The 9,567-nt window shown below is 39.5% G+C and overlaps 1 non-coding gene across 1 annotated transcript; it reads left to right on the forward strand.

The window, feature by feature from the left end:
• Positions 1 to 578: 578 nt before the first annotated feature.
• LOC120266721 lies at positions 579 to 685 on the forward strand. The gene has a single exon (XR_005538260.1). It is a non-coding gene; the product is annotated as a small nucleolar RNA R71 (small nucleolar RNA).
• The last annotated feature ends 8,882 nt before the right edge of the window (positions 686 to 9,567 follow it).

Raw genomic sequence — 9,567 nt, forward strand, 5'->3', positions numbered from 1 at the left:
GGTCAAATCTTTTTCTAGATCGGTCATCCAGTTTTCCAAACCTAGAACTCGGTTCTCCATGTTTGAGGCTTGTTGTTGTTGTTGGAAGCCGGGTGGTGCCATGGATTTTGGTTGCTCTTGATTACTCCATGAAAGATTTGGGTGGCTCCTCTAACCTGGATTGTAGGTGTTACTATATGGATCGCCTTGATTTCTCATTGCATTACCCATAAAATCCACTTGTTCTACCGAGGATGTACACCAATAGAAATAAGGCAATCTAATGGAGTATGTCCTTCCCACACCCAGTGCAACTAGTCAAGGCTACCACTCTAGGAGAAGTTAGAGTATCTAACTTCTTGTTCAATGACTCAACTTGGGCCGCCAATGAAGTAATTGCATCGATCTCATGAAGTCCAGCTACCTTCAACCTGTCTCTTGTATTCCACTAATAACTATTTATAGCCATTTCTTCAATGAGAAGCCGGGCTTCTTCTGGGGTCTTACTCCCTAGGGTACCTCCTGCTGTAGCATCAAGTCACTGTCTTGTGCTCAGGTTCAACCCATTATAGAAAGGCTGAATGATCATCCACTTAGGGAACCCATGTTAAGGACATTTCCACAGGAGCTCCTTGAACCTATCCCATGTCTCAAATAGAGACTCCAATTCTATTTGCACAAAAGAGGATATTTCATTCCTAAGCTTTGTAGATTTTCCAGGAGGGAAATATCGGGCACGAAAAGCTTCTACCACCTCCTCCCATGTAGTAATCGATGCTCTAGGTAATGAATATAGCCATTGCTTCGCTCTCCCTTTCAAGGAAAATGGGAAGACCCTCAACTTGATAGCATCATTCGTAACACCATTGATCTTGAGCATGTCGCACACTTCCAAGAAGTTCTCTATGTGATTGTTTGGATCCTCATCGGCCAAACCATTAAATTATACCGACTACTGTAACATTTGGATGAATGATGGCTTGAGATATAAATTCTGAGCTGTGATCAATGGCCGCACAATGCTAGATTGTGTGCCAAGAACTGCTGGTCTGGCATAATCAGACATTGTCCTCTGCTGCTCATTCTGTTTTGCCATATTGTCTGACTCTTCACCTTCTATCTCAACTTGATTAGACTGTTCTTGCATAGGTTCTTTCCCCTTCTATGAATTATTCCTTCAATGTCGGATTTCCTTCAATCAATGTCAAAGGGTTTCCTCGGGTCATAACTTGGAGCTACAACCAAAGAAAGAAAAACAAATCAGAACCATGGAAGAATAAGAAGATATGAAATAGAACGAGTTAAGTTAAAATAGGAAAGTGCAAAGTGCTTCTAAAACGCCTATTCCCTGGCAATGGTGCCAAAAACTTGACACACCCCATTGCGTGTGACCCATAAGTGCACGGGTTTGTTGAAGTAATAATACCCCGCTGAGTGGGTAGTTGAATCCACAGGGAATAGTGATCAGAAACACAAGGATTTCTACTTAACCAAAGTGATGATGAGTCAATATTAGTGTGAACAAAATCAATATGCAAATAAATAAAGAAAGTAAGAACAAGAGGCGCAATAAAACGAGAACAAAGGCAATCGATAGAAAGTGGGGCATCCGGACATTGCTCCCCCTATGACTATTGCTTCAAGTGCAGGACCAACTATTAAGCTCCTGACTGATGCTTAATGAGTCATGGAAATCCTAAAATACACAGTCCCAAACCTATTGTAAATCACTCAGTCTCAACACCTCACACTGCGTACAGTTGCAAGAAGCTCTAGGGATTCCAAATGATAAACCCTATTCACTAATATATGTCTAACCCTTTGGTCAAGGTGAAATACACAGACCCAAACCTATTGTGAATGCAAAGAACCCTTGGAACATGGAGGTAGGATAAATCACACCAAAGGGGAAAGGGAAGTTCAGCTACCTCTCGACTCACCCTCTTGACCCTCTTCTATCTTTCTCTGTCTAACCCTCATGGTGTGTCACTCACTTACAAGTATTACCAATGTAGACTCTCAACCCTAGTATTAATCTAAGGGAGAAATCATTCAACAAGCATTCAACATTGGAACACAATTAAAGGCATTAATTAAGGAAAGCATAATAAAAGATCAATGAAACAATAACATCCTAGTGTTTACAAGTCCAAGTACCCACAAGGGGGTTAGCTTTCCATGGAGCAAGATACAACCAATAATGAAATCGAAAGTAAAAACATGCAATCCATAAGTAAAACCCCCTTGGTATTCGTGTCGATGGTTATGTGGATGATACAGTATTTGAGGTAGTAAATTTCTGCAGTGATTTGATACAGTAACTTGCTACAGTGATCCCACCAAAAACACTCCTGAATCCACACTTTTCATCAAGGCAACATAAACGGACATATGTCTATGTTGTAGATCGCGTCGCTTCTTTAATAATGGATAACATTGATGAAGATCTTGCTAGCATTGCACAAGTCAGAATACGCAAATGTGACTGCCTTTGTGCCCCTCCATACCATGTAATTGCTTGAGCACATGGAGGTTGGCACACATTTACATATCTTTGAGCACAACTTGTGTCTTCACGTTTGTTCACTCCAAGATTCCTTCAATAAAGTGCAATCGCAATCTACTTTGTCTTCCTCTCTCTATATTTGGCTCCACAATCCTACATGCACACAAGTAACACAAATACACATATATTAGTGCTAAAATCTAATAAAAGTAATACTCATCGTAAGAAAAGAATACTTCGTATTACTATTACACAAAAACTTATCAACTCGGTACATAAAAGACAACAAAATTCATCTTTCAGGGCATAAAAAATTGATGAGGAACACCAATACTACTATGAGGAATTTAGAGCATCATATGGCCCAAATGTTGAAGATAATTGAGAAAAGACTCCCAAGTTCTCTCCCTTGTAACACGGAAATCAATCCCAAGGAATCTCTGAAGGCTGTTACTTTGAGAAATGCTAAGCAACTTCTAAACCAAACAAACAATGAACCCAAAACTTATATTCTTAATCCTTAGTCAAGAGCATGGCAATCAGTTGAGGTTGGTCCTAAAGCTCTAGTTTACAGTGAGGAGAAAGGAAAGGAAAAGGAAAAGGGAAGAACTTATTTTCCTGAATACCAAACCAAACATCCTTACCAGAAAGAATGAAGAAAGATCAACAAGAAGAGTAGTATAAGAGATTTCTAGATGTGTTCATAAATTACTTTTGTTGAGGCTCTTTCACAAATGATGAGATATGCAAAATTCCTGAAGGAGCTACTCACTAATGATTCGATGCTTGAGGAAGTGTGTTTAGTGACACTTAGTGAAGAATGTTTGGCCTTGAGCACAGACAAGCTCCCTAAGAAAGAGAAAGACGCTGGGGGATTTATCATTCCATACACTATTGGAGGGCTTGTGGATAAGAAAACTTTACCCGATCTTGGGGAAAGCATCAATTTAATGTCCTACAAAATATTCCAAAAACTGGGGTTAGGAGAACCAAAAGGCACCATAATGACTTTACAATTAGCAGGCAGGTCTATTCGGCAATTAAGAGGTATTATTAAAGATGTGTTGGTGAAGGTGGACAAGTTAATCTTTTCGGTGGACTTTGTAATCCTAGATGTGGTTGACAAAGTGGAAGTGCCTCTCATTGGTAAAACCATTCTTAGCAACTTTAGAAGCCTAGATTGATGTAAAGGATGGTTGAGTGGTACTTGATGTGTTATGAACACCAGCAAGGGTCGTATTCCCAGGGACCAAGAAGCTACTCTTACTTCATCTTTGTATGTTGTTTAGCCTATAGGTTTGAGTGAGTGATCTAAACTACCAAAAGAACAAAAATGAACTAAGGAAATAGTCTTCGTTCGAGATAAAGGGGGTGAAAATATAGGGGTGAAACTGGTAATGGATGTGGATTCCACTGGGCTACTAAAGTGAGAAGGATGCTAAGACTACCACGAAACTATTGGTTTAGACCAAGAAATTCATAAGATAAATCTACAAAATGGTCATCGCAATTGACCCCTAATCTAATATGAGTACTGTTGATACATAATTTCTTTTGATCAAATCCTCCTATGATCACATTAAAAATGTGGAAATCTTTAATTAGGGTTGATACTCAAATGAGGTTCAATCCTAATGTTTGGAGGGGTACAGAATACCCGATGGTGACAGCGTATTCGTGCATGAATTCCTTCCAAGCTAAGTGTGTCTATTACAAGGGAATTGGCTACACCACCAGTACAACCTAGAAATTGACATACAGAGTTCTCATGTATATTAATGCATCGAAGTACACCAAGCTCGAATCTCAAACACACCATGCAATAAGAATGGATCAAAATATCCAACCATGCAAGTCCATCCCAAGGTTCACCAACATCCGGTGACCTTGCTGTTTAGTTGTTCATACTTAAAAAATACATGATCAAATCCATAAAAACAAGCAAACAAAGCAACATAAAACTCCCTCAAGTGATGAATGCAAAGTGAGAAGCCGTGGAAAGCTTCCACCGATTACACAAAAAGGTGGCTTCCTTATCCTTTTATAAGCCTCTACAGAAGGAGATAAGGGGGGATCTTGCTAAATCTTGCTTCTCCCTTTGAGTTTCACTCTAAAGATTGTCATCCACATTTTCCTTTAGCACAAATCTAGAGATGGAGGTGAGAGATCTAAGGTAGGAGATAATCCTCCAACAAAAAACCCTAAAACCATCTTTTAAAACAATTCTCAGGTTGGCTTCACAGTGTGGTTCATGGGCGTGAAGTAGCCTATAAGAGCTTTGGGATTTTTGCTAAAATTTCAGTAAAGTGCCACTGTGAAATACTATAGTAACTGCTACAGTACATTTCACATTCTTTAGCATGTTTATGGGTGTCTTCACGGCCTTCAGAAATCCTGTCAACAAAACACGTGACTTTACTATTTCATAATGATGAGAATCCTGCAAGTGCACGGGATCGTCAAGTAATACCTCTCGTGCAAGCACAAGAAGGACATATTCCCTAGACTCAAGGATCTACCCTCACTTCCTCATTACTCGTTGTCCAACATCCCAATTCGAGTTCAAGAATTACAACTATTGAAACAATTAAACAATGCTAAAAAAATAAAGTCCAAAGCCAAATGGATGAAAACCAAAGAATGAGAGAGGTCCCGGATGTGGATCCCATTAGGGTTATTGATAAGTGCTTTTGTATAAGTAATATGAAGCATATTTTTTTTACATTAAGCATCACTTTTTTAGATTTTACAAATCAATTGTGTGTATTTGTGTTATTTTGTGCATTTAGGGTTGTGGAGACTAGTTTGAAAGAAAAGAAGCAAAAGTAGATCGTGGACGAGATTGATGATGGAATTCTTGCATCGAACAAGGGTCAGGGCACAAGTTGTGATCAAACATGTGGGTGTGTGGCAACAAACAAAATGCCAAGTGAATATACAAATTGGACAGGCACAAAGGCAGTGACACTCATGTTTTAAAACTTGTGTAACATTTTCAAGAGCTTCATCAATATGGTTTAATTTAAGAAGTGATATGATCTACGGCATTGATGTGTCCCCAATCATGCAGCCTCGATGAAGAAAATGAATTCGGGAGTATTTCGGCAAAGTATTATAGCAGCTAATGTAGAAAATCATTGTAGCAGTTACTATTTATAGCGTACAGGAAAACGCAACATGGAAATCTGAACGGCCATGTGAAAATTCTGAACGCCCATGTGGATGTCCGATTTTAGCCCTATAAATACCGCTTTGAGAGTTTTATTTAGGGATCTTCTCCCTATCTTTGATCTATCATTTGGGTTGAGCGCAGCTAAGGTTTGGAGAGGCTTTTGCTCAGTTTTAGGAGCAATTCTATGGCATTTAACATCGATTCCCTTTGTAGGAGAGCTATTAGGTGATCTTTTATCAGCATCGATTCAGTGAGGTGTGCCCTAAGCTTGAGGAAGGAGCCCTTGGAGAAAACGAGGCGGCTCTTTAAGACCATCTATACAGATGACAAATGTCTTTTCTCTATGGATTGCTTGCATTTATCTTTAATTTTATCTTTGACTTTGTATTGCTCCATGGAGAGCTAAACCCCCTTGTGGGTTTTTGGAGTTATAAACCCTAGGATGATTTTCTTTCATCGATTTCTATTATGTTTCCTTTAAATGATGTTTTAGTTGATTTTCAATCTTATGTGATTGTTCATTTGATTTTCTCTTAGAGTGACACCATGGTTGAGAATCTATCTAGGTAATCCTTTAAAGGGGTGACAACATCATTAGGATTAGACTTAGCAAGATTGAAGAGGGTTAAGAAGGTGAGTCGAGAGATAGTGGAACGTCCCTTTTCCCTTCCGATATGATTTATCCTACCTCCACGTTCCAAGAGTTCTTTGCGGTCACAATAAAGTGATGTGCTAAGAGACAAACTCCACTAGGCTTAGTTGCGCGAGCAACAGAGTGAAGTGTTGAAGTTATCATTAGTGTTAGGGCTTAATCGTGGCTAGGGGTCTTTCACCTTGACCAAAGGGTTAGATATATATTAGGGAATAGGGTTTATCACTTGGAATCCCTAGAGCTTCAAGCAATCATACACAATGTGAGGTGTCGAGTGTATCCCTTTCCGCCAGGGCATAGGGTAAAGGACTAGTCACAATTGAACTTAGGTTTGGGACTGTGTTTCTTTGGATTTCCATGACTCATCAAACCTCAATTAGGAGACATAATATTAGTCTTGCACTTGAAACAATAGTTCTAGGGTTAGTATTGTTCGATTACCCCATTTTATCATCGAACACCCGCACCACTTGTATGTGACCCGCAAGTGTAAGTGTCTGTCGAAGTAATAAACCCAGGTGAGTGGGATATCATATCCATAGGGAATAAGGAATACAAATGCTAAGATTGATACTTAACTAACTGGAGATGAAACAATGATGGTGTGGGTAAAGATCAATGCAAATAAACTAAAGTAAATAAGAAACAGTGGCACAATAGAATGAGATGAAAAATAATCAATAAAAGTGGGGTACTCGGATATTCTTCCTCCTAGGATTATTGCTTCAAGTGTAAAACCAACTATTATGGTCCTTAACTAATGCTTAATGAGTCGTGGACATCCTTAAATACACGGTCCCAAACCTAAGGTCAACCATGACTAACTCTACACTATACTCCGGCAGAGAAATCAACCAGTCTTAACACCTCACATTATGTAAATTTACAAGAAGCTCTAGAGATTCCAAGTGATAAACCCTATTCTTATATGTAGATCTAACACTTTGGTCCAGGCGAAAGACCCCTAGTCACAATTAAGCCCGAGGTGTTAAAGTCACTTCAAAACTTCGCTCTGTTGTTCGCACAACTAAGCCCCAACGGAGTTCATCTCTTAACTCTTCAATCTATTGTGACCACAAAGAACTCTCGGAACGTGGAGGTAGGATAAATCACACCGGAGAGAAAAGGGGATGCTCCTCTACTTCTCGACTCACCCTCTCGACCCTCTCTAATCTTGCTTTGTCTAACCCTCATGGTGTGATAGTGAGTTACAAGGATTACCAAGATGGACTCTTGAAAAGTGTCTGAATGTACGTATTTTAGTGTATATAATTGATGTATTTAGAATGTATTTCTATAAGGACTGATGGCGGTTTTATGCTTAATCGTGTGTTATTTGCTTTGTAGGGCACAGAAACGCCATGGAGAACATGAAGATACAATTTGGGTGAAAAAGAGAAGAAAAACAGGGCACAGTACTGCAGCGTATCACTGTAGCTATAGTACTGTAGCAAGAATACTGTAGATGCCATTGTAGCACCTGGAGAGTTTTTGAGTCAGGAATTAAACCATGGCATACGGCCTCATTGTTGCTCTTGATTGAGCCCGGGATGATTACTATAGCCAGAGAAGAGGATAATATGTTTGAAGGCATACTGGCTCAATAAGGTGCTAATTGAGCCAGTATGGATACTATTACGTGAGCTGGAGTGCACTCTTGCCCACCCCAAACGACCTCAATGAGCACCTCATTAAGGCAGTATACCACCAGTATGGAGTCCATTTTGAGCCGGTATACCGCCAGTATAGAGGCCATTTTGAGGGTATTTTGAGTCTATTTTGAGGGCATACGGGCTAGTTTTGAGAGGGAGCATACCGGGGGTATTTGAGGGCATTTTGGAGGCTCTTTTGGGGGACTTTTGAGATCTTGGGCAACTAACAATTTGAGAAGGGGAGGAGAAACAAAGACATCATCTTGGGAAGAGTTTAGTTTGAGGGATGGAGGTAATCAAGGGCTTGAACTTCAAGGGGAGAGCTTCATCATAAAGGGAGGAGGAACATTCTGCATTCCTTGCAGTATAGGAAGCGTCATTCGGACGATATTGTTCTTCTTCATCATCATTCGGACTAGGAAGTGCCATTTATGCTTTTGTTTCTTATATTTCTCGAGTTTGTGATTCTTGTTTATATGATGGCACAATAGACCCCCAAGGCCACCGGATGTTGGTGAACCTTGGGGGGTTCATCATATATTGTGGATGCTATACTTTTATTTTGGAATGCATTGGTCTGATTTATGGTGTGGCTCATTATTCTTCATGTCTAGAATTATAAAATGGAGAGATCCTTAGTTCTTTATTGAGTTGTATGTGTAGATGTGACCTACTCGCATGTACTAGATCATTAATGAGCTAGAAGGGGTATTCTTGTATCTACATGCTGAGAAATTAGATGTTGGTAGCCCCCTCCGAATTATAAGGATAGATTTAGGTTAAGTGTATCCTTATTGCATGATCTTCCTTTGCTTAATGCAATCATAGGAATGTGATTAGGGAGAGATCCTTGTCATTATTCGTATGGGATTAGGGTTTAATCGCTGAGAGATTGGGGTTGAACTAATTGTGAGATCCATCTGTGTAAATCACCCTTGCCATGTTGTTCTTATGCATCCATATTGCATGATGACCCCTCTTGGGGATCCTCATCCCTAGGCTTATTTATCATCATCATTGCTCTTGTGATTTCTTTCTTGCTTTGGAATTTTTATTCTTATGATTTATTAGCATTGCTTCATGTATTAGAGTGAAATACCATGTTTAAGTTGTAAGGTTAGAAAGTAAGTGATGGAGGATTAATAGGAGCTCTTTAGCCCCATGGAATCTGACCCCTGTGTCACTCACAGGGTATTACTTGGCATCCTCATACACTTGCGGGCAAACAATCAAGATTTTGGCAACGTTGTCGGGGACTTAAGGAATTCTAGGAAACTTCTAGCCTATTGCTCTAACCAATTTTCTTTTCTTTTATTTCTTTTTTTCTTTTGTCTTACTTCTTTTTGAGCTTAACTTCCTTTATCTTTCTTGACTTTGCAAGGTATAGTGCATGACATGAGCAAAACCATCAAAAAAAAGTGGGTGAAAGCACCAGTGAAAGAAACATTGAAATTGAGGACACAGAATCTATAATCATGGCTGAAGAAAGATGTACTTTATCCGAATATGAAAGGCCGCAATTCACGAGAGAAGAATTTAGTGTGCAAGCATGATAAGTGCTTGTGCGATATGAATGCGAAGCGTTCATTCCTTATATTGAGCATTA

Source organism: Dioscorea cayenensis, chromosome 1 (assembly GCF_009730915.1).
Source record: "Dioscorea cayenensis subsp. rotundata cultivar TDr96_F1 chromosome 1, TDr96_F1_v2_PseudoChromosome.rev07_lg8_w22 25.fasta, whole genome shotgun sequence".
NCBI classification, from domain to species: domain Eukaryota; kingdom Viridiplantae; phylum Streptophyta; class Magnoliopsida; order Dioscoreales; family Dioscoreaceae; genus Dioscorea; species Dioscorea cayenensis.